Here is a 24,129-nt window from a genome sequence, read left to right on the forward strand (position 1 = left end):
CATCAAATTCTTTCCAGTTGCAATGCCATCCCAAACTATCACTGCTCCACTGGAATACTGCACTAGCTCCCAAATGGACTCTCCCACATTTTCCTTAATATCAGTTGGTTTCCTTAAAGCACTTGCTATAATTAGCAACTCTTTTTATCTATTTACTTGAATTTTGTCCTTCCCTCTTACTGAAATGCCTTCATAAACTCAAGAACTATAAACTGTCTTATTTATCATTTTACTTCAGCACTCTAGTATCAGCCAGGTCAATAAACAACAATATTTATAAAACTAACACATATTTACTATAAGCCAGGCACTATTTTATATACTTTACATTTATTAAGTCATTTAAACCTCACAATAATCTGTGGTGTAGGTATTGTATTATCTCAATTTTATAGATTAAAAAAAAAAAAAAATTAAGGCACAGATTATCAACTAATCTGCACAAGGTCATCCAACAAGTACCTGGCCAAACCCAGAATCAAACCAAGGGAGCCTGGAGCCCATCCTCTTGACTATTAACCAGCACTTCTCTTATCAGATGTTCAATAGATATTTCTTGACCGAATAAACAAATGAGAGGACAATGAGAAGAACAGGTTTAGGGCACATGTTGAATTCGAAGGACTTGGAAAGGGCTATGAGGTACAGTGGGATGTTGTAATTACCATACAGAACTCATCGGATTCTACTGGAAACCACCTATAAAATGCAAGCCTCTTAAAAAAAAAAAAAGTGATTATAGGGGCACCTGGGTGGCACAGTCAGTAAAACATAGACTTCAGCTCAGGTCATGATCTCACAGTTCATGAGTTCCAGCCCCACACCAGGCTCTCTGCTGTCAGTGCAGAGTCTGCTTCAGATACTGTCTCCCTCTCTCTCTGCCCCTCCCCCACTTGTCTCTCTCAAAATAAATAAGCTTAATTATATATTTTTTAAAAATTGGACATGCTTTTAAACTGTAAGCTTTTATACCCAAATCCGTAATAAAAACATGTTCTGACAAAGCACCGAGAGCCCCATTAAGCCTTGACTGTATCTATAAAAATTTCTGTATTAATATAAAATGAAATATTTGTCTTTAAGTAGCAGTCAGTATCTATATGAATGTCACACATGTATTTTACTCAAATATAAAATTGCAGAGATGGACTTTAAATTTGACAAAATGATACCAAAATCTATCTTAAAAAAAAAATAAACAGGGGGCACCTGGGTGGTTCAGTCAGTTAAGCAACTGACTCTTGATTTCGTCTCAGGTCATGATCTCACAGGTTTTAAGTTCGAGCCCCACGTCAGGCTCTATGCTGACAGCACAGAGCCTGCTTGGGTTCTCTCTCTCTCTCTCTCTCTCTCTCTTTCTCTCTCTCTCTTTCTCTCAAAATAAATAAACATTAAAAAAAACAGAAAATGTGAGAATAGCAAGAAAATATCTAAAGGAGAAGAATGGAAGCACACTTTACCTACTTGATAACAAAACATATTATAAAGTTACAGAAATTAAGATAATGGGTATGGTGCAAGTCAAAGACAGAACAATGAAAAAGAACAGGGTCCAAACAAAATCAAGTATATATAAATTGTAAAATTAAATGTAAGAACAAATTTAAAATTATGTATACATATTATTTTTTATTACCTAATTTCTAAGCATCACAAATGCTTTCCTATGCATCACAAACTAGAAACTATAATGGAAAAAAGATATTTTTCAAGAGTAAAATAATTAAAACTATGTCATGGAAAAACAGCATTAGAAGTTAAAAAGACAAATCTAAAAATGGGAGTCAAGGGTTTGCAAAATATATGACAAAGAGTTAAAAACCTAAGTAGTAATTTCTTTAAAATTAAGAGACTATGGGTGCTTGGGTGGCTCAATTGGTTAAATGTCCAAATCTTGGTTTCAGTTCAGGTCACAATCTCAGGGTTCGTAGGTTCAAGCCCCAAGTCAGGCTCTGCACTGACAGCATGGAGCCTGCTTGGAATATTCTCTCTCTCGGGTAGAGCATTTGACTGGAATATTCTCTCTCTCTCTGCCCTCTCCCCTGCTCACGGGTACTCTCTCTCTCTCTCTCAAAACAAACAAACAAAAAAACTATTAACAGACTATGATAACAACAGGCTATTCATGAGATTAAACAATGGACAATAAAAGATGATCAATATCGGGGCGCCTGGGTGGCACAGTCGGTTAAGCGTCCGACTTCAGCCAGGTAACGATCTCGCGGTCCGTGAGTTCGAGCCCCGCGTCAGGCTCTGGGCTGATGGCTCAGAGCCTAGAGCCTGTTTCCGATTCTGTGTCTCCCTCTCTCTCTGCCCCTCCCCCGTTCGTGCTCTGTCTCTCTCTGTCCCAAAAATAAATAAACGTTGAAAAAAAAAAAAAAAAAGATGTTCAATATCAACTGAATTCAATTACAAACAAAGCAATGAAGAACCACTTTTTGAAATCAGATGGGATAGACTACAAGATGGCAACTGGGTGTTTTCAAACACAGTAAGAAAGATAATGGGCACATTTCTGAAGAGCAATTAAGGAATTATGGAGTATTTGTGGTTAAATAACCTACTTCTAAAAAGTTAGATTTACAGGATAATCAGGCAAGCATATAAAGATGTTGCTCACCACATGATTCCTTTTAAAAGTTAATAATTGACCCAGCAATCCCACTTCTGGGCATATATCCAAAAGAAATGAAAACAGTATCTTGAAGAGATATGTGCACACCCATGTCAAAAGGCAGAAGCAACCTAAATGTTTATTGCCAGATGAATGGATAAACAAAATGCAGTATATACATACATATGGGAATATTATTCGACCACAAAAAAGGAAATCCTGTCCTATGCTACAACATGGATGAATCTTGAGGACGCGATGTATAAGTCAAATAAGGCAAAGGACAAATACTGTGTGATTTCACTTTTAAGAGGTATCTAAAGTAGCCAAATGCTTAGAAACAAAGTAGAATGGTGAGTGCCAAGGGCTGTGGGAGGAGGAAAAGAGAGTTGTTGGTACAAAAAGTACAGTTTCAGTTTTGCAAGATGAAAAAGTTCCAGGTATCTATTAAATAATAAGGTGCATATACTTAACACTACTTAAAAACAGTTAAGGTGGTAAGTTTTAGGTTTTTTACCACAATCAAAGTTAATAAAAAATAATGTAAATATCCATCAGGTAGGACTTGGTTATGTTAGAGACACACAATTTAATACTAGATAGCAATAAAAAATGATAATATTAATATATATCTAGTCATCCACAGCCTACTGTTGAACTAAAAAAAAAAAAAGTTTACAAGAAAGCAAGGTAGTGTGAGAACATGCAAGCAAATGTCTGTATTTACAATAGAGAGATATGTAAAGATAGTCACCAAAATTTTACGGTGGTATCTCTGGATAATAGTATCACAGATGACCTTCTTTTCAATATTTGCCTGTCTTTTTAAATACAATGAGCACATATTACGTACTTAACAAAGGATACTTGAAAAAAAAGAAGTGATTGCCACCACTGGTTTCAGAATTCTAGAATGGAATTCTACATTTCTCACCCCCTATGTGTCTGTAGCACATCTTGGGGAATCAATAAATACTTGAGAAACAGGATTAGCGATTAAGAGATCAGGAATGAGACAGACTTGGATACAAATGTCAGCTCCAAAGTTAACTGATCAAGGCCTTAAAGTCTTAAAGAATGTCATTCAACACCAATTTCTTCAAATATAAACGTCATATAACAATACCTGCAGGAAAAACTTAAAGCACTTAATATCATTCCTGGCTGAGGAAACACCCAATAAAATGGCCATAATTACTAGTTCTTAACTTGATTTATACTGGAAAAACTCATCACAAAACGAAAAAAACGAAACTAAGCATCTATAGAAACCTATACTGAAAATCTCAACTGCATTAAAAAACAAGAGCTCTATATTATGCACCTGAAAGTAATACTGGGTGTTAACTCAAATTAAGATTAAAAACTCAACCAAAAAAACAAGAGATCATGCTCTGTTGGACCCACAACACTGATGCTTAACTCAAAAAAAAAAAAAAAAAAAAAGAATGTAATGGACCATTTTTGAGTATCAATCCTGTGCCCTTCTGTAGTTTATCTCCTTCCAACCAGCGTTTAGAAGTGTGTTTGTAAAAGTGGGAGTTGTTAGCTCAGAACTTCTGAGCCCGTCTTCAGTCAAAAGGAAGACCTGAAGCCATGCTTCATGCATGCAAAGAGGCTAAAAACCTTACAGGCACCCTCCAAAAACACATGTGTGCAATCTAATAGTGAGCAATCAAAAGATAAGCAAATTGGGACTCTGGGATTGAAGATTAGGGGAGCATTATGGCATTATGAACCTCGGAATTACCGCCATCCCATATTACCCACTCTTTCCTAAAATACAATTACATGTCGTTCAACTTCCTATCTCCCTAGCAAAAAACTACCGACTTGCCCGCCACGCCACTCCGAAAGCCACACCTGGTGTATTCGCTGCAGTATCTCCAACTCCCGCCACAGGTTTGGCTCGCGTCCGCCCCAAAGCGGAAGTGACTTCAAAGGGCCAAACTGAAAGTAAGAAAGTTAAAATACTAGGAATCTAAAAGCCCTACGGCATTCTGAGAAAACTCTTCTCTGACTACCGTTTTCTGCCTTCCCTCTTCTGTTAGGGTGGCGAAAAGGATTCGCCACAGACTTGAAACTGGTTCCCCGCCCCAAACTCCAAATCTTTTACATTTTATTCCCTCTCATTGGCCAACAAGATGCCATTCGTACCTCCCAGGAACTACAATTCCCGTCAGGCCCCAGGAGAAGTAAAAGTAGGAGAGGACAGAGGTGGGGGCAAAGCGCATTGGGAAGTGTAGTCGCCTGCAGACCGAACACAGCAGTAACCCCGCCTTCTCCCACTGAAGCTGGAGAAACCAGGTGTTCAACTTAAAACCCGTTACCGCTAAAGGGAGGAGCCAAGCCCTTAAACAGCTTTCCTCACTTCCCTCCACATGGAGGATGGTAATGTTTATTCCTACAAAGATCTATAACTATTCCTTGAAGAAATACGGTTGTCCTTCCAATATCTTCAGGTCAGTAAAACTCCCAGAACTCCTCCACCTCAGGCTCCCAACTCGTGGGAAAAGGTGGCTTTTTTTACAAGTGGGCAAAATGGCTGTCCTCTTAGTTTTACCATTGGTTGTCCTTTGCGTCCTTCAAGGGCGGTTACTTACCACTGATTGGTTCTTTTTCCCTTGAGGGTGGAGGAAGACTTGGCACGGCTCTCCCGCGGCCCGGGAGGAGATAAAGGGGTGGAGAGAAGGCAGTTTTTTCAGGCCTGATTGGATGATCCTCATGTCACTCGGAGGATGTATAACCTATGATTTGTCGGCTGCTCCTCAAAGAGAACGAAGAGGCGGGGCTAGTGCGTGGTGGGAAGGGGCGGGATTCTGCCAGCCGCGGCTGCCGCTGGAGCCGGTGTCCGGGCTGGTGATGGGGTTAATTCCCTTTCGTAAGACTCTTACTTGCACCCACCCAGCCCCGCCGTCGCCCCGCCGCGCCGCGCTCCAACCGCCTCCTCCTCCTCCTCCTCCTCCTCCTCAGTAACGCGGGTAAGAGATGCCCTCCCCTCCCCCCTCCAGCTCCCCGGGAATAACGCGCCTCGCTCCCCTCCCCCGCCCGCCAACCGGTAGCGCTAACGGAGAAGGAGGCAGGCAGGGGAGAGATGTGTGTGAGAAGGTGGCCTTCCCCGCCGAGCCATCGCTTTTCCAGCCGGGGCCCCGCCGAGGTGCTGCTGCTGCCAGCCCGCCGGGAGGTCGGGTTCCGAGGGAGCTCGGCTCGCCTGGCCCGCCGCTGCGGCTGCAGCTGCATCCACTACCTTGTGCCCACCGCCCCCACCCGGGGGCCATGTGAAAAGCAAACCCCTCGAGGCCTAGCGGAGGAGGCAGGGGAAAGGTTCCTGAGTCCCTGCCATGGCTGCTGCTTGCTGCCCTTGCAGCCCCAGGGACTCAGGAACCAACCACAGCAGGCCTGCCAGGAGCGGGTGCCGTGCGTGGTTCTGCTCTCTCGGGCGACTGGCGCCGGTGCCTCCGGCTCCCCGGCCCACACCACGCCTCGGCCCCCGGCCTCGCACTGGGAGAATTTTTAGAAAGAAAATCAGGCGTTCCGACCAGTTGGTGAAAAATGTAGGCACATCTTGCCTGTGGTACCAGGAAAAGCACAATGGGAATATTGAAAAGAAAGTTGAATGACTGTCAGTGCCACGGACCCCGGGGGTCGGATTTACACACATTATGGTTGAGCCCAAGGCTCAAACCTGTGTTTTTGAAGTTTTTTGTTCTCTTTTTTTGTTACTAGGTGCAGAGGAGAGTGCCTCTGCTTTTTGAGCTTGCTTTTATGTGGGAACAAATTGTCGAGGCTGTCTTGTCCCGTGTGTAATTGTCCTGGGATAGCAAGAAAGTTAAGTAAAAGGTGAAGAGGTGCTTGCTCAAGTAGTCTTAGTAAACAGCAGATGATTTTTCTGGTAAGATTTTCCGGGAAATATGTGCATGTAGATTTAAACCTCCATGGTTTTAGTTTACCTAGTTGTAATTCTGAAGAAACCATTTGCTTTTGGCTTAGATGTCATTGATAACAAAAACTTTTTGAGTAACGAAAAGGTGGTTAAAGTCTAACTGGAAGCTAACCTGTTTGTAATATTGGAAAGAGTAAGATCTATGTAATATTTAATATGGTTGAATACCAGTGTAACTGGAGTAATTGAACACATTGTAATAAAATTTGGTATATTGGGCTATTTTTGAGAGCAAATGTTTCTTCGCCACATACTGATTAGGTGCTCATCTTTTCACACCTTTTTTGTTGTTGGGTGGTTTTTTTGTTGTTGTTGTTGTTTTTTGCTTGGGTGAATATGTCCTTAAATAATGGATTCTGTAATTTGTAGCAGACCTGCCTGTGTCAAGGATAACATTTTAGGCACACTTCTGAAGCTCAACTTGTTACCAGAGTAAACTTGGTTCTGAAGAATAATCAGAGTTTTGACAGACCATTTCTTTTGGGTCTAGGGACACCCTACTGGCTTAATGATCTTACCTGTTCCATAACTAAATCGCTTGCATACAGAATTACATAGATCCATAGATTCAGGATATGCTAAAAAATATATATATATACATATGAGAACACGTAACCCTGAAAGGTAAGTTCCCTCCGTTCCCCCACAAAGTACCCATTGCTTAACTTAGTCTTTTCTAAAACTTGTTGGTTAATTGATAAATTACAGAATTGATGCTTTCGGGTTTCATATACTTCATGTACAGAAAGAACTGATGAAAATATAGGAGGCTTGTGCATTCTCTGATTAGTGTGGGATCCTTTTGTGAGTTTCAGTTCAATCTCCTCATCTATATAATTGGGATGATAGCACTTAACTCTTGGAGTTGCCAGGATTAGAGATGAGTATATAAAGGCCCTACCATTGATTGTGTTTAACACATAGTATGTATTATTAAATATTAACATATTTTCATGCTTAAAAGAATGAGTTTGTTATTTACACGCACAAGATGTTGCAGCCTGAAAACTTGCTCTGTGAGGCAGAGGAGCACTATGGGAGTTTTCATTTATGTAGGGGCTTAAATTGGTAAAGTTTGCAGCTAGCCATTTTTAAATTAAAAGGTATGTGGGAAATTGGTTACCAGATACCGAAGAGTTGTTTATTTTATAGAAGGTTTTTACTTGTGCATTAAAATCCACATGTTTGTGGAATATATTTCAAGTGAATTATTTTGGGGAGAAAGTATGTGGTAAATTGTTGTAGTGATAAATTCTCCTAGTATCTTTTAAATTTTAGTTAGTTGATACATGTTTCAAGGTCTGGTTTATATACCTGATATCCATATTCAATGTGCTATCAGGCTGCTGACAAGCAACTCTTGCAGAGTTAAGATTAAGTAAGTCATTTGAATTCATTCAGCCACAGGCGGACTACAGTTTTGTTGTTGTTTTTAATTCTCAATATTTATCCATACTTGGGTTTTTCTTTTCTGTGAAATAATATACCAGACACATTGTTCTTTAGCTTTTCAGGCACTTTTGAAAATGTATTGGTCTTCATACATACTAGTGTCTTTGCAGTTTGTACCTGTAGACAGATTTGAGTTTAGCATGAAAAGTTGTATTATGAAGTCTTCGGACACTAATGCCTGGCCAGGGTTCAAGGCAGCCATACCTTATGCTGAATAGTGAACGAACACAGTATGATTGGATGCTCCTTTGGGGAGTCTTATATGGCAGCAGCAGAATATTTTACAAAATTGAAAAAACTTTTCCTTAAATTGTGCAGAAGAAATGCACTTCCATGCCTTGCCAACTAATAAAAGATTTTCTGGTACTAGCACTTTAGAATACCCAATTATACCCATTTGAATTAATGTTAAGTTTTAATTCTTCAGAAATAGAGAAGCACTGAGAGTTGATAATACTTTTATTTTCTCCATTCTTGAAAATGTTACAATAATGAGTTGATGAGTTTGTAATGTATCATTGCTATTTGAATCAGAAAATTTCACTGTTAACACTTGATGATCTATTGCAAATACTCTTTGACAGATCCTGTGTCTAAAAGGTGTGGTTACAAAAGGCAATGAACTTTTCAAATGGCTATTGTAGCTCCAAACCACAGAATCAGTACTCTGTATTCACACACGTATACAATGATGATAAGTTATTATTTGTAACTGAACTAAACTGGGATAAAGGAGCATGTCAGTTTTTCTCAGTATAATAGTCATTTTTTCCAAAGTAAAATAATCTTGCATTTAATCCTTGTGAAATCTCATGTTTACTAGTAATACAGACGTGCAAAGAATCAAATCATAAAATCAAACAAAATTTTATTAAGTTAACTTTGCTTCTCAAATAAGTATATGTTATATAATTAAGCAAATTTGTTTATACCTGATAAGATGTAAGAATGGAAGCATAATTCAATTCAATTAGTTGTTGGGTGATGGTTGAAATAACAGATGAGTTATTCAATCCTAACTGAAAGCTAGTTCTTTACCTTATTTTCCAACAGTTTGTTTTTTTTCCCAGATTTTATCCTTGAATATTTTGCCTATACTTACCATCTTAGTCTCTACACATGCCTATTAATTTTTTATTCCCATGAGTTTTGAAAGCCTATACTTTATGAACTTTTCTGTTTGTTTGCCTTCTTAAAGATTTCTTTTGTAAGCTCACTTCTCTAAGCAAATCATGAAGTTTTTGTGCCTTATTTCATAAGTATTAAAGCTTATGTTTAAATGATTGTTTTTATACCCTACTTGACTAGTGTTTTCATCTACAGCTCCCTGAAAGTACTTTCTCTACAAAAGAAATTAAGTATGCAAAATAAATTACATTACATTTGTTTTTATTCTTTTTTTTTGAGAGAGAGCATGCACGCTCACACAAGGGAGCATGAGTGGGGGAGGGGCAGGGAGAGGGGGAGAGAAACCCAAACAGGCTCCTCCCTGTCGGCCTGGAGCCCTCGAGGGGCTTCATCTCACAAACCATGAAATCATGACCTGAACCGAAACCAAGAGTTGAACACTTGACTGACTGAGCCACTCAGGCGCTGCTATTTGTTTTTATTCTTGACCTTTCTTCTTGAAAGGCAATAATTTGATATTGCCTTGCCTTAGAGTTTAAAGTACTATAAATTGACTTCTCCCAGCTTTAGTTTGATCAATGACAGATAAAAATTAATTTTGTGGACTAGTTGTATAATTAGCTTCACTAACAGGTCTTCTGCGTGAAAGAAATTCCATAACTGGTATAAGATACCACCTTATAGTCTGAGTTAGAGGTTTAACTGTAGATTTGCCTTGATGCTTTGTTTCTTAATAGAGAGAGAAGCTATGGAATTTAATTTAAAAAAAAAAAGGTTTGGGGCGCCTGGGTGGCTCAGTCGGTTGGGCGTCCAACTTCAACTCAGGTCATGATCTCGCAGTTTGTGAGTTCAAGCCCAACATCGGGCTCTGTGCTGACAGCTCAGAGCCTGGACCGTGCTTCGGATTCTGTGTCTCCTCCTCTCTCTGCCCCTCCCCTGCTCATGCTCTGTCTCTCTCTGTCTCAATAATAAATAAACGTTAAAAAAAAAAAAGGTTTAATGTGGGGGAAAAACTGTAAATGTTTGCAAAGCAATGACTTAAATGAACAAAAGGCCCTCATTTTTAAGGGCTTTTGGGGAAATTTCTTATTACAGAATTGCTATGTTTAAAAATACGTTAGTATCTTTTTACTGGAACCAACCCAAATGCCCTTCATTGAGTGAATGGTTAAACAAACTGCTACGTGCATACCATAGAATACTACGCAGCAGTAAAAAGAAAGAAACATTGATAAAGCAACCTAGGTGGATCTTAAAGTAATTACACCAAGTGAATAAAACAATGTTTTTAATAATTAATTTTATTTATTTTGGAGAGAGAGCACAGACAGGGGAGGAGCAGAGAGAGACAGGGACAGAGAGGATGAGATGCGGGCTCTGCACTGACATCCGTGAACCCAACGTGTGTCTCAAACTCACCAAATATGAGATCATGACCTAAGCCAAAGTCCGATGTTCAAATGACAAAGCACCCAGGCACCCCATGAATAAAAGTTTTAAAATAGAGCAACCATGTGGTCCCATTTACATACTCAAAATGGCAGATTATAGAGATGGAGCACAGATTAGTGGTTGCCAGGCATTAAGAGATGGGGTTTGAGGGAGCAGAATGGTTGTGATTATAAAGGGGTAGCATGAAGAATCTTTGAAGTAATGGAACAGTTCTGTATGTTGATTGTATGGTAGTTACCTAAATCTACATGTGATAAAATTGCATAGAAACACAGAACAAATGAGTGCATGCAAAACTGGCAAAATCTGAATAAGGTTGTATATCAATATCTGTCTCTGGTTTTGATGTTCAACTGTACTTATATAACATTATCATCAAGGGAAACTGAAGAGTACATGGGAGCTTTCTGTACTATTTTTTGCAACTCCCTGTGAATGTACTATTATTTAAAAAATACAAAGTCAAGCACAAAAAAAATCCATTCTTTACATATATATAATATTGAAATTATTATGTATAATATGTATAATATTGAAAAAAGTATATTTTTAAGCAAATAGCCTCTGCAAAATGCCATTCATACATTTTATGTTGTTTATTTGTGTTGGTTTTACTAAGTCATGTTCACATGCATTGGAGCACAATAGAAATACTGATAGTCAAATATCTCCAAGATGCAGTTTCCGTTTTCCTTATATTTGCCTTGTTTTCCCTAAATGCCAATTCTTTCTTCATCATCCTTTTATAAAGGCTTGCTGGGGGCGCCTGGGTGGCGCAGTCGGTTAAGCGTCCGACTTCAGCCAGGTCACGATCTCGCAGTCCGTGAGTTCGAGCCCCGCGTCGGGCTCTGGGCTGGTGGCTCAGAGCCTGGAGCCTGTTTCCGATTCTGTGTCTCCCTCTCTCTCTGCCCCTCCCCCATTCATGCTCTGTCTCTCTCTGTCCCAAAAATAAATAAACGTTAAAAAAAAAAAAAATTAAAAGAAAAAAAAGAAAAATCAAAAAAATAAATAAATAAAGGCTTACTGCCCTTTCACTTTCCAAGTCTTCATAGAAATTAAAGAATCTGACATTAGTTATCTATATTGTTCATTTCCAGTTGCTAAAAGGATTTTGTCAAGAGGCTATATATTCATTATTTAACCAGATACTTACATTTTAAGCATATTGAATATCTGTAAGACAAAATAAAAGAATTTATCTCGTAAAGATATATAGAACGAGCAAATGAGGAATCACTTGGGGAAAGAAAGTGATGTAAGTGCTTGTTAAGTAACACTGTAGTTACTGTATGACCCTCCACTTTTTAATGCGAAAGTACTAAATGTTTTAATGCAAAAGTAGTAAATGTTTTAAAGCAGTGTGAGGAGGTTAGAAGTAAAAGTGTAGACCACCAACTTGGGGAGGATACACTTTTTGTGATATGGATGATGACCTTGATCCATTTGGAGTTATTTTTTGGTTACGGTGTGAGATAGGGGGTTCAAATTCATTTTATCTGTGGATATCATTTTTATCTCCACACCATTTGTTGAAAACACTGTTCTTTCCCAGTTAAATTGTCTTGGCTCCTTTCTTGACTATAAATGTGCAAGGTTATTTCTCAATTCTAAATTCTACCACATTGATTTTGTGTCTATCACTAGGCCAGTGGTACCACTGGCTACACTGTTTGATTATGAAACTTTGTAACAAGTTTTGAAATTAGGACTTTTTTTTTTGAAATTAGGGTTTGCCTCCAACTTTGCTGTTTTTCAATATTATTTTGGCTATTTATCTGTTTTCATATGTAGTTTAAGATCAGCTTGCCAATTTCTGCAGAGAAGTCAGCTTGGATTTTTGATATGAATTATGTCAAACAGGTCAATTGGGCAATTTGGAGAATATTACCATTTTAACAGTACTAAATGAAAATGTCTTTAACGTGTAGTGATTCACTTAAAAAGAATAATAAACTCATTGCATGTTAATATAAATAATCATTTTTATGAAAAATAACATTTCAAAATAAAAAAATAGCAAGAAGAATGGGATTGTTTTACAGTTTTACAAATCTTCTTAACGTTTGGCTTATCAGGAGAAGTTGGGTTGTTATATCTACTGTAGTATTCACTCTCATTGGACATGTGATTTTGGCTGAAATCTAAGAAGATAATTTGGCCACACACAGATAGAAGAAAAGTGAGGGACCTCATGGACCCTTTGACAGGATCTTGATCCACAGTGGTCCTTGGACCACATTGTGAAAACAGCTTGTCCAGTGGGAAGAAATAAATGTTTGGAAACTCAAAGACTTGGTTAAAAATCACAAGTCGCCACTGAACAGTTGATGTGATTTTGAGCAAGTAATTTAGCCTCTCAGGTTTCTTCATCTGTAAAATGGAGGTAATGACACTATACTTTGAAAGGAGGAAACAAGATCATGCCTGTGAAGTTTGGGGTATATAGAAACCACCAAAGAACTGATTCTTGTCTTTAATTTAGACTTGTCAACCCTTCTCTATTGTATGGGATTAGCTAATTTCCACACCCCCCCCCCAAAAGTTTACATATCACAGCATGGTAACCTTCATGTAAACTTGCTTTATTGTGGTGATGTTTACTTAAGAGTTGAGTTTTATTCATTTAGTCTTTTATTATCAGCCCTTATAGCTACAAATCATGATAGTGAAGAAGGGAAGGGAAGAAGGGTCAACAAAGAAGGTAAAAGAATTATCAGAAGTGAGGGAGTAAAAGGGGGCCTGCGTGGCTCAATTGGTGGAGTGTGGGACCCTTGATCTCGGGGTTGTGAGTTCAAGCCCCACGTTGGGTTTAAAGGTTACTGAGAAATGAAATCTTTTTTTAAAAAGGGGGGGGGTGGAAGAAATGAAGTAAAATTGATGCCTCCTTTAGATCATTTGTCATCTTACTCATCCTGCTATTAATGTTGAAGAATGAAGGAAACCAAAAAAACTCTGCCTTAAATTAGAGAATGGTTCCTTTAGCATTTTCCCCCCTGTTAAAATTAATAAAATTAAATCATAAATGACTCCAATTTTTTAATGATTCTATAAATACTGGACCAAGTCATGTATAAAGTTCTAAAAAAAATAATTCTTATCACTAGAACTCTATGTCATTACAGTAGTAACTTTAACTTGGCATTTGTATGCAAAGCTAAAGTGATACGATTATTACTATACAAAATAATGAAAAGTGTGAATTCACTCATTCAGCAGGTATTTATTGAAAACTTACTTTGTATTGGTTTTGTAAAACAGAGAATGCCCTTGCCCTCCTGGATCTCATTTTCTTATGGGTGAGACAAAGAAATGGAATATATATAAAATATAATGTCAGATAGAAATACAGAAATTATTGTAATGAATACAAAAGGTTGAGAGCTTAAAGATTGACAGAATGAGGTATACAGTCTATTTGAGACAGGGTGATCAGGGAAGACCTCTTGACATTTGAAAATGCAAACACTTGAATGAAGTAAGAGAACAAGCCATGAGATATATGAGTGAAGAACATTCTGGGTAGAAGGAACAAAGTACAAAGGCCATGAAATGGAGGAGATGGAAATGGAAATTATACTTGTTTACCGATGTTCAGTGTCCTCCTGAAGACAGCATTTAAAGGAATAAGTACATTAAGAACACTTTGAGGTGTGGCTCTGGGACTGTCGGCTATGCATATTTTTAGCCAAATGAATCATTTCCACTGTAGAGCCTGTTAATTCCAAATGTACTGGATTTTAAAGGACATTAGCAAAGTCTAAACCTAAATCTTTAATCTTCACTTGTCTTTTTAATGCTAAACCAAAAGGATTTCTTGTTTTTTCAATACTAAACCAAAAGATGCATTTATATAGAGTGATAGGTAAATCTTTTGTGTTGAAATGTGAGAATTTCTGGTCCAACCGCAGTAGTTCTCAAGATCAGTCCAGTGGCAGCTTGTCCTAAAGTTATCTACTTTTCATTTCTTCTTCCAGTGAGTTGAAATGAGGACAAGGGGAGATACCTGGCTTGGGCCTTTCCAGCCAGCTATTATAAGGATCTGACAGGACAGCAATCAAGCAAAAGTCATTGAGCCTTTGCTTGAACTACTCTGGTGACAGGAGTGCATTCCTAAGGGACTTCTTGTCTCTTATTTCTTTGTTTCCGGGTTTTCAGGTATATAGCTATAAATGTGAATATATATAGATATGTACATATCTGTATAGCTGTGTATGTTTATGTTTGTGTATATATACGTGTATGTATGTGTTTATATGTGTATATATGTATATAGTATTTGATGTAGAGGAGGGTATAGTCAAAGGAGAGAAGATCCAGTTGGAGGAGGAGAGCATAATTGAAATGTTATCATAAATGTACATCAATATCAGTGTCATCTATAGGCTCTCCTTCTCCCTCCTTGCCCCCAGAGAGTAGAAAATAAGGTATGGGTAGGGATGGGAGACTTTACCTGCCCAGGCCTAAGACCCACTTGCTTGGCCCAGTTGTCCTAAAAAGAGGGAAAAAGGGATAGGAAGAGTAACTCTATAGATGCCCTCAGTAGGTATGTGTCTCCCAATTTTGATCCGCCTGGCTGTTTAGCACCACCTTAAGCTTACCAGGTTGTATTCCATATTATTGCTGGTGAGAAACTCGATCTAATCCTCAAAGCAAATTAGATCTTGTCACAGAACCAGGCAGCTAGACCATAATGGTATCTTTGTGGTTTTAGGTTTTTATCTTTTATAAGGTGGTACAATCATAGGAAAGAAATGTCTTGAAGGATAGTTTTAAAAGCTATTTTTAGATCATTTTGATAAGCTGATTTCAGAAATGTGTTCAGGTTGTTTATTTTTTTAATTTGGATAATTTTGCCACCTTGTGTGTCTTTTGAAATCAAAAATATTTATTATTCAATACATCAACAGATGGTAAACTTTTCTTTTTGACTGAGATGAAAACTGAACCAGTGTAAAACTTACTACATTTCTAAAATGAACTTTTTGGAAAGTTTGCACTTTTAAAAGCTTTTTTAAAACAGTGCATTACATATAAAAATCAAACAGTACAGTGGATCAGTAGTTGATTATCATTCCCTTATCTGCTGTCTTATTATCAGGATTCATGAGTCTCTTGAGCTAGAATGTTCTTAGCACCAAATGTCAAATGGATTCTTTTTCATGCTTCCATCAATTTATCAATATCATATCAAATTGTTTTGTTACACGTTGGAAGCATGGGTTTTCTGTGACTTTTTAATTCTGGAGTTTCTCACAGCCTTTTTTTCTGATTGGCAAGCAATAGTGTACCATCACCATACCCTCAAAGTTATTCAGTCTCTATTTCATGGATACTTCTTTCTTTTTTTTTTTTTTTAATTTAATTTTTTATTTTTTTAAATTTACATCCAAATTAGTTAGCATATAGTGAGTGCAACAGTGATTTCAGGAGTAGATTCCTTAGTGCCCCTTACCCATTTAGCCCATCCCCCCCCCCAGAACCCCTCCAGTAAACCCTCAGTTTGTTCTCCATATTTATGAGTCTTTAGCTATTGTTGATAGTGCTGCTATAAACATGGGGGTGCATGTGTCCCTTCGAAACAGCACACCTGTATCCCTTGGATAAATGCCTAGTAGTGCAATTGCTGGGTTGTAAGGTAGTTCTATTTTTAGTTTTTTGAGGAACCTCCATACTGTTTTCCAGAGTGGCCGTACCAGCTTGCATTCCCATCATGGATACTTCTTTACCTCAGAGATTTTCTCTTTGATTCTTGTGTCCTGCCCTCATCCTGGGACTTCCCTTCTGCCCTCCAAGGTTGAATCAACTGTTTGCTGGATTCTATGGATCCTTCCTCTTTCTTGGTTTTTAAAATACTCATTTTGCTAGATAATAGCCTGAGGTATTTTCCTTAAAAAGTTTGCTTGAGAAGTAAACCTTTTCAGACTTTACATGCCTGAAGTCTTTATTCTGCCATCATACCTGAATGATGTTTTAGAATGCTAAATTCAAAATCATTTTAACCTTGTATTTAAATTTGTCTTCTAGTATCTGGGTTGCTTTTAGAGATCTACTGCTGAAATTTTCCAAACATAAAGTTTGATAGAGGACCCATTTCAGCAGTTACTAACATTTTGTACTGTTTGTTTGATCATATATCTGTCAATCCATCTCATTTTTTTCAGTTTATTTTTGAGAGAGACAGAAAGCAGAAGCTGGAGGGGGCAGAGACGGAGTGAGGGAGAGAGAATCCCAAGCAAGCTCCACACTGTTAGCACAGAGCCCAGTACAGGGCTCGAACCCACGAACTGAGAGATTGTGACCTGAGCCAAAACCAAGAGTGAGCCACTTAGGCCCCCCTCATCTCATTTTTTTAAATGTTTATTTATTTATTTTTGAGGGAGACTCAAAAGACTGTAAGATCATGACCTGAGCCGAAATCAAGAGCCAGACACTTAAGTGACTGAGCCACCCAGGTACCCCAATCCATCTCATTTTTTTTTTGACACATTTCAAAATAAATTTCAGGGATCACTTCACTCCTGAACACTTTGGCATTCATGTAATTAACTAGAGTTCAGTCAGTATTTGATTTTTTTTTATGGGTAAATATACACATAGAAATGCATAAATCAAGAACTTAACCATTTAGTGAAATTTCAATAAATTGTATACATAGACACAGGTGCCTGTCAAGGTATAGAACATTACCATCATGCCAATAAACAACAACCAAAAGTTTTGATTCTTTTTCATCATATGTTTTCTAGTGCTGGGCCTTATATAAATGAATTCATACAATATGTACTCTTTTGTGTAAGTCTTCTTTAACTCAACATGTTTTTCACATTTATCTACATTGTTACATGTGTGAATGTTTCCGTTTTTACTATAGAATAGAATTTTATTGCATAAATATACAATTCGTTTTTCTCTTCTACTGATTGCCACCCCTGTGCTGTTCCTGGTTTTTAGCTTTTATAAATAAAGCTCTTTGACTCATGAGAATATTTGAGAATAAGTTTTGTTTTGCTTTGTTTTTTGTTTTAAAGTTTATTTATTTATTTAGAGAGAGAGTGAGAGCAAGCAAGGGATGAAGAGAGAGAATCCCAAGCAGGCTCTGCACTATCAACATGGAGCCTGACTCAGGGCTCAGTCTCACAAACCATGAGATCATGACCAGAGCCAAGATCACGACTCAGATGCTTGACTGACTGAACCACCCAGGCGCCCCAAGAAGTTTTAAATATTCAAATTAGAAACACCTACTAACATGGAATATTATAGCACAAAAATCCATTCATTTATTTCTTTATTCCATTTTTTCCTAGTTCTTGAATTTTTGTCAATATAATATTAAGTCACAATTTAGCTGAGAATACTGTCAAACTTTTTCATTTCTTGCTATTCTTAGTAATACAAAGAGCAGGTAGGAAGATTATTTAAAATCATCTCCGTTTTGTAAAAAATAATCTCTGTACCCAACATGGGGCTTAAACTCACAACCCTGAGATCAAGAGTCACATGCTGTGCTGACCCAACCATAAAATCATTCCCCTTTTTTAAAGTTTTGAATATTCTTATTGAAATTTTAAGATTAACCTGTGTTTCCTAGTCCATGGAATTTAGGTAATCGGATATTTATGTTAATTAGATGTAATTAAGTGTAGGTTTTTCCTAGAAGTTAGGATTTCAACATATGCACTGATTTTAGAGGTAGTCATTTTTTAAGAATATATTAGTTTGACATTATCTTTCATATGACTCATTCTTTAATCCAGAGAGACATGATGTTTTGTGTTGTGTTTTGTGTCTATTATGCAAGAGTACTGTGTGTTTTGTTTATTTTTAAACAAAGAATGTTGCTTCTACTTGTAATTGTTTTGGAATTTTAAAGACCCAAGTTTAAACTCTTAAATTCATGATCTAGAAGGCCTTTTCCAACTCTAACGTTTTATTAAATTTTTAAGGTAAATAAAGAATGAAATTTTCTGGTTGCCATATTACATTACACGAAAGGGTTAACCTGGTATAAGGTCCAGTGTATACATTCCATGGCTTTTTTTTTTTTTTTTTTTAATTTTTTTTTTCAACGTTTATTTATTTTTTTGGGGACAGAGAGAGACAGAGCATGAACGGGGGAGGGGCAGAGAGAGAGGGAGACACAGAATCGGAAACAGGCTCCAGGCTCTGAGCCGTCAGCCCAGAGCCCGACGCGGGGCTCGAACTCACGGACCAAGAGATCGTGACCTGGCTGAAGTCGGACGCTTAACCGACTGCGCCACCCAGGCGCCCCCATTCCATGGCTTTTTGTGAGTGTTAATTTTATACCTAATGAATGCTGATTCTGAAATTTAAAATTTAAAAAGTGTAAAGTGTCTTTTGTAGTCTAGTTTTTAAGCTGTGTTTGTGGCACGTGAAAATTGCTTGATGGCTTTTCTGAAAGCTACCTTCAGCTGCTACACAACTTTTCAGTTGAGTCTACCTAACTACTGAAATGGAAAGTCCAGTAATAAGATAGGCGACAGTTTAAGAGGATTGATTTAAATGTTAAATACAGTTCATATCCACTTGGACTCTATTAGCATCTAACACCTGTACTTTAATTTTAGAGAGGAAATTATTCATCTTTTCTCATGTTGTTTTCTCTTGGTTTATGTGGCATTTGTGAAAATGCTTACAGAAATGCTGGTACTAAGATAAGGGATAATTGATGTTCTTGTTTGTGAAACAAACAAGTTCCACTAAGATCACAGAAATGGCTACTAATTAAATTGTTTCTGTCCTTAAAGACATACCTCTGCCTTCAAGAAGCTCATGACTTAGTAGAAATCCATTTGAGTCAAAATTTCCATATTCTAAATGGATGCAGCTTCCATTTCCTTTTCTTGCTTTCTCTACTTCCTACTTGCTCTCTCCTTTCCTCTCATCATTGAACAAATTAGCTTAAAGATAGGGCAGCTTAAAGAATGAGCTATGAAAAAGGAGTCAGGGATGCCCGGCTGGCTCACTCAGTAGAGCATGCCACTCTTAATCTTGGGGTTTTAAGTTCAAACCCCACATTCGATGTAGAAATTACTTAAAAATAAAATTTTTTGAAAAGAAAAAGAAGAGTCTCACTTGGTGGTTTTTAATGAAATATATCAATATATGCATTGCCAAGGATAACGTGGGGTTTACACCTTCTAAATGCAAAATACAGAACCAAGTGAAAGTTGGTGGTCAGGTAACATTAACTGAATTGCTTTTACATATCCTATCATAAAGTCTTGTTATAAAGAATACAAGCATTCTTGTCTTGATCTCATCTCTCTCACAGCTTTTCATCTGACATCCTGTGCTTCAAAGATACTAAGTTAACGGCCTGGCCAGGACTTCAAGAATCATCTCTAAACTACAAGTCCAACTTTGTACTATACCAAGTATAAAGGAATTAATCAGATCAGTTAATGTACCCCTTTTATTTTGGCCCCAGAACTTAATGGAGGCAAGTTTATTGGGGAATATTTCAAGATAGATTGCTTATCATGCTTACCACAGACTCAGTACTTTATTCTTCTAGACATTCTAATGTTACTTGCTCGAAACTACTTATGTACTTAGCAGACCTTCCTTCCCTCCTGATTCAAATGCTAGTGTTTATGACCAAGTTATAAATGAGCCTACACCACTCAGTGAGCTAATTAAGAAATTGAAAAGTCAGCATACATTGCCTATGATATAACTGAAAAATAATTTCAGTTTATTTAGTAAAGAGTTTGTTTTATGTCTACTGTGCAAGAGTTTGTGTGTGTCTACTGGTGAGAAAATATGCATTGTAATAGTATGGAAAGCATAGTACATTCTTTTTAACTCACTGACTTGATCTAATCCAAAATTTAAATTCCACGTAAAGTCACTGAGAGACTATAGAATGACATTTGCTTGTTGGTCTGGTGTTTTTTTCATGACAAAGATACTGTGTTTATTTAGGTTGTGTATTAAGAGTGGCTTTTAGAGAGGATGCCTGGGTGGCTAAGTCGGTTAAACTTCCGACTCCTGATTTGGGCTCAGGTCATGATCTCAGGGTTCCTGAGTTGAGTTTGAGCCCTGTGTCAGGCTCTACACTGACAGGGCAGAGCCTGCTTGGGATTCTCTCTCTTTCCCTCTCTCTCTGCCTCCCCTGCTTACTCTCTCTCTCCCAAAATAATAATAATAATAATAATAATAATAATAATAATAATAATAAACAACTTTTTTAAAAAGTGGCTTTTAGGGAAGTTGTTACAGAAAAAAACATAATGTCTTATTTTGTAAACCAGGATGTATTTTTTTAATGTAGTACATTTTGTGAAGTAGAACATTTTAAAATTAATTGCTAGTTTGTTGTTAAAAGTGCTTGACAGAGGCTTGTATGGCATCCAGGCCCAAGTGGCATGCCGTGGGTAGTGGGGCTCCACAGGTTCCAGGTGTTCCGGTCCCATGAGATGAGGAAGAAGAGGAAGTGGAGGATGAGGACGAAGACGATAAAGACAGTGATGAAGAAGAGGATGAAGACGACGAGAGCGTCGACGAGGAAGTGAATGTTGAATTTGAAGCGTATTCCATCTCAGATAATGATTATGTCAGAATTAAGAAGTTAATTGCAGCAGCTTTTCCTGAAGGCTCCTGTGAACATTGCAGAACTAACTGATTTCTTAATTCAACAAAACCACATCGGGAGTGTGATTAAGCAAACAGATGTTTCAGAAGACAGTGATGACGATGTGGATGAAGATGAGATTTTTGGATTCATAAGTCTTTTCAATTTAACTGAAAGAAAGGGTACGCAGTGTGCTGAACAAATTAAAGAGTTGATCCTGAGCTCCTGTAAGAAGAGCTGTGGAAAGATCTCGGTTGAACAGCTGGACGCACTTTTCAACAACGCCTCCTAGCCTGTGGGCTTTCTCCTCAGCGAGAGGTTCATTAACGTTCCTCCTCAGATCGTGCTGCCCATGCACCAGCAGCTCCAGAAAGAACTGGCAGAGGCACACGGAACGAACAAGCTGTGTGGAGAGTGTTCCTTCTACCTTCTGATTAGCAAGACGTTTGTGGAAGCTGGAAAAAACAATCCCAAAAAGAAATGGAGCAGCCAAGAAAAAGATGAGTTAATGTTTGCAAGTGCAGAGGAAGAAATTTTCTATGAGAAGGCAATCTTGAAGTTCAACTACTAGGTGCAGGAAGAGAGCGACACCTGTCTGGGAGGCAGGTGGTCCTTTGACAACGTCCCAGTGAAGCCCTTGCAAACTGTGATGTTGATTCCAGGTGACAAGATGGATGAAATCATGGGTAAACTGAAAGAGCATCTCTCTCTCTGACCCATTTCCCATGGGCAGCAGGGGGCTGGTTTTCATTTTTGTAAAATTACCAGAAAACAGCTCAGATTTACTGAAAAACTCATCACTTTATTCAGATTAAGGCCCTCTACAAAAAGTAGGGTTGTCACCTGTGTCTGTGACACATTTACAAAATAGCTTTTAAAAAAAAATTTTTGGTCAAATTATGAATGGTTGATGAAGAGCTTTTCCAGTAAGAAGGAAAACGTGGAGTAGTAATTTAGAACTCAATAAAAACTTCCATTTTTTATTTTTAAATAATGGAAAAAAAAAGTGCTTGACATCTATTCCATGAATAGTTTTCCTGGTTATCTGGAATATTTTTCTTTATATCTGGAATGGTCTTTCTGACTAAAGTTTATCCAACCTGGAGGAAATTCAGTATATTTCACACTGAAATGAATTACAGAATTTGATTACTTTTTTTTTGGAAGGTAAGATTTATCCAATTCAAGATCTCAATAAATGTGTTCTGGCGAAAGCAAACAGCAGTGATTTACATAAGTTTTCAACAATACAGGTTCACAAGAATGTTTATAAATTATTGCCATGAAAGAAGGGAGTAGGCAGAAATTGAGATGTGCAGTGTTGCAGATATTGGGGATTGAGGAGCACCAGAATACAACTCAGGTGTATTAAGATCCTAAAGGTACTAAGGAGTTGGACTTGGTTTTCATGAATATGCATTTGAGTATGAGTAGGTCAGATGCTGTCGATCAAGCACTGTTAAAAATTTCCATAAGATTTCAAGATGTGGCATGGGTGTTTTTGTTTGTTTCTATATAATCTGACATATAAACCGTGTTGAAATTTATTGGCCAGTCTTGGGTTTTTTCCTACTGATATTTTTATACAGCCTAATTGAGGTATAACAGACATACCATAAATTCACCCATGTAAAGTTTACAGTTCGTTGGGTTTTAGTATATTCACAGAATTATGCAGTCACCACCATAATCTTATTGTAGAACATGAACATCACTTCAAAAAGAGGGGCACCTGAGTGTCTCAGTCGGTTAAGTGTTCAACACTTGATCCAGCTCAGGGCTTGATCTCAGGGTCATGAGTTCAAGCCCCATATTGGGCTCCATGCTGGACATGAAGCCTATTTAGTGAATATGGGGGTTTTTTGTTTTTGTTTTTGTTTTTTTAACAGTCATGCTCTGTGGTCCTTTCTTCCTCCCCCAGGCCTAGAGAACCATTAACCTACAATCAGTCTTTGTAGATTTGCATCATACAGTATGTCACTTTTCGTGACTTTCTTTTAAGCATAGTTTTTAAAGGATCATCCACGTTGTAGCATGAATCAGTTCTTCATTCCTTTTTTGTGGCTGAATAATATGCCACTGTATGGACCACATTTTTTTTATCCCTCAACTGAGGGGCATTGGAGTTATTTCTACTTCTTGGCAATTGTGAATGACACTGCTGTAATTATAAGCAAACAAGTTTTTGTGTGGATGTATGTTTTCGTTTCTCTTGGGTATATACCCAGGAATGGAATTGCTGGGTCATATCATGACTCTGTGTTTAACCATTTGAGGAGCTGATAAACTGTTTTCTGAGGTAGCTGCACCATTTTGCATTCCTGGTGGCAATATGAGGGGGGTTACAGTCTCTCCACATACTCCCCACTGCTTGTCATTGTCTGTCTTTGATTATAACCATTTTAGTGGTTGTGTAGTAATATCTTGTGGTTTTGATCTGCATGTCTCTAATGATTAAAGATGGTGAACATCTTTTCATGTATTTATTATTGGCTCCTGTTGATTTTATGTAGACCTTGATATCTAGATGTTGTTTGTATACCTTTTATGAACTCTATAATTACTCAGTATTTAGGCTCTATTTGTCACATAAAATGCCATTGTATGTTTGAACACATTACGTATGTTATATTGGAGAATTGGAGAGAGACTAATTCATCAGTGTTTTCCAAACTTACCTGATAAATAGGATAGTCACCAGTTTGCCTAAGACAGTCCCTGTTGATGCCTGTTGTTCTGGCATACTTATAAAAGTAGCCTCTTTCACTCTGAAGTGCCCTGCTTTGGACAATAAATTACATGGCTATGCTACTGACAATTAACCTAGAGTATTTAAATACACACTTGCTATCTGCTAGATCAGAATCTCCAAGAAAAAGGCCTGGAAATACGTTTTTAACAATTTCAAGGTCAAGCACATTTATGTTATCCTAGCAGAATGCT

At 37.7% G+C, this 24,129-nt stretch overlaps 2 protein-coding genes and 1 pseudogene across 19 annotated transcripts in view; 2 read left to right on the forward strand and 1 right to left on the reverse strand.

The window, feature by feature from the left end:
* Positions 1–4,725, reverse strand: part of ZRANB3 (zinc finger RANBP2-type containing 3) — a 324,584-nt gene extending 319,859 nt beyond the window's left edge. Inside the window, exon 1 of one of the 2 annotated variants that reach the window (XM_043573283.1) lies at positions 4,478–4,725. The gene's annotated coding sequence lies outside the window, so the exon portion shown is untranslated. The remainder of the gene's footprint in view (positions 1–4,477) is intronic. The other variant, XM_043573282.1, reaches the window with a different exon arrangement.
* Positions 4,726–5,412: 687 nt separating this feature from the next.
* Positions 5,413–24,129, forward strand: part of R3HDM1 (R3H domain containing 1) — a 208,592-nt gene continuing 189,875 nt past the window's right edge. For 8 of the 17 annotated variants that reach the window (XM_043573293.1, XM_043573307.1, XM_043573308.1 and 5 more), the window contains exon 1: positions 5,413–5,595. The gene's annotated coding sequence lies outside the window, so the exon portion shown is untranslated. The remainder of the gene's footprint in view (positions 5,596–24,129) is intronic. The other 9 variants (XM_043573303.1, XM_043573311.1, XM_043573315.1 and 6 more) reach the window with 2 other exon arrangements.
* On the forward strand, positions 20,857–22,182 carry LOC122479371 (annotated as a pseudogene).

The sequence above is a fragment of the Prionailurus bengalensis genome, chromosome C1, assembly GCF_016509475.1.
Source record: "Prionailurus bengalensis isolate Pbe53 chromosome C1, Fcat_Pben_1.1_paternal_pri, whole genome shotgun sequence".
Taxonomy (NCBI): Eukaryota; Metazoa; Chordata; class Mammalia; order Carnivora; family Felidae; genus Prionailurus; species Prionailurus bengalensis.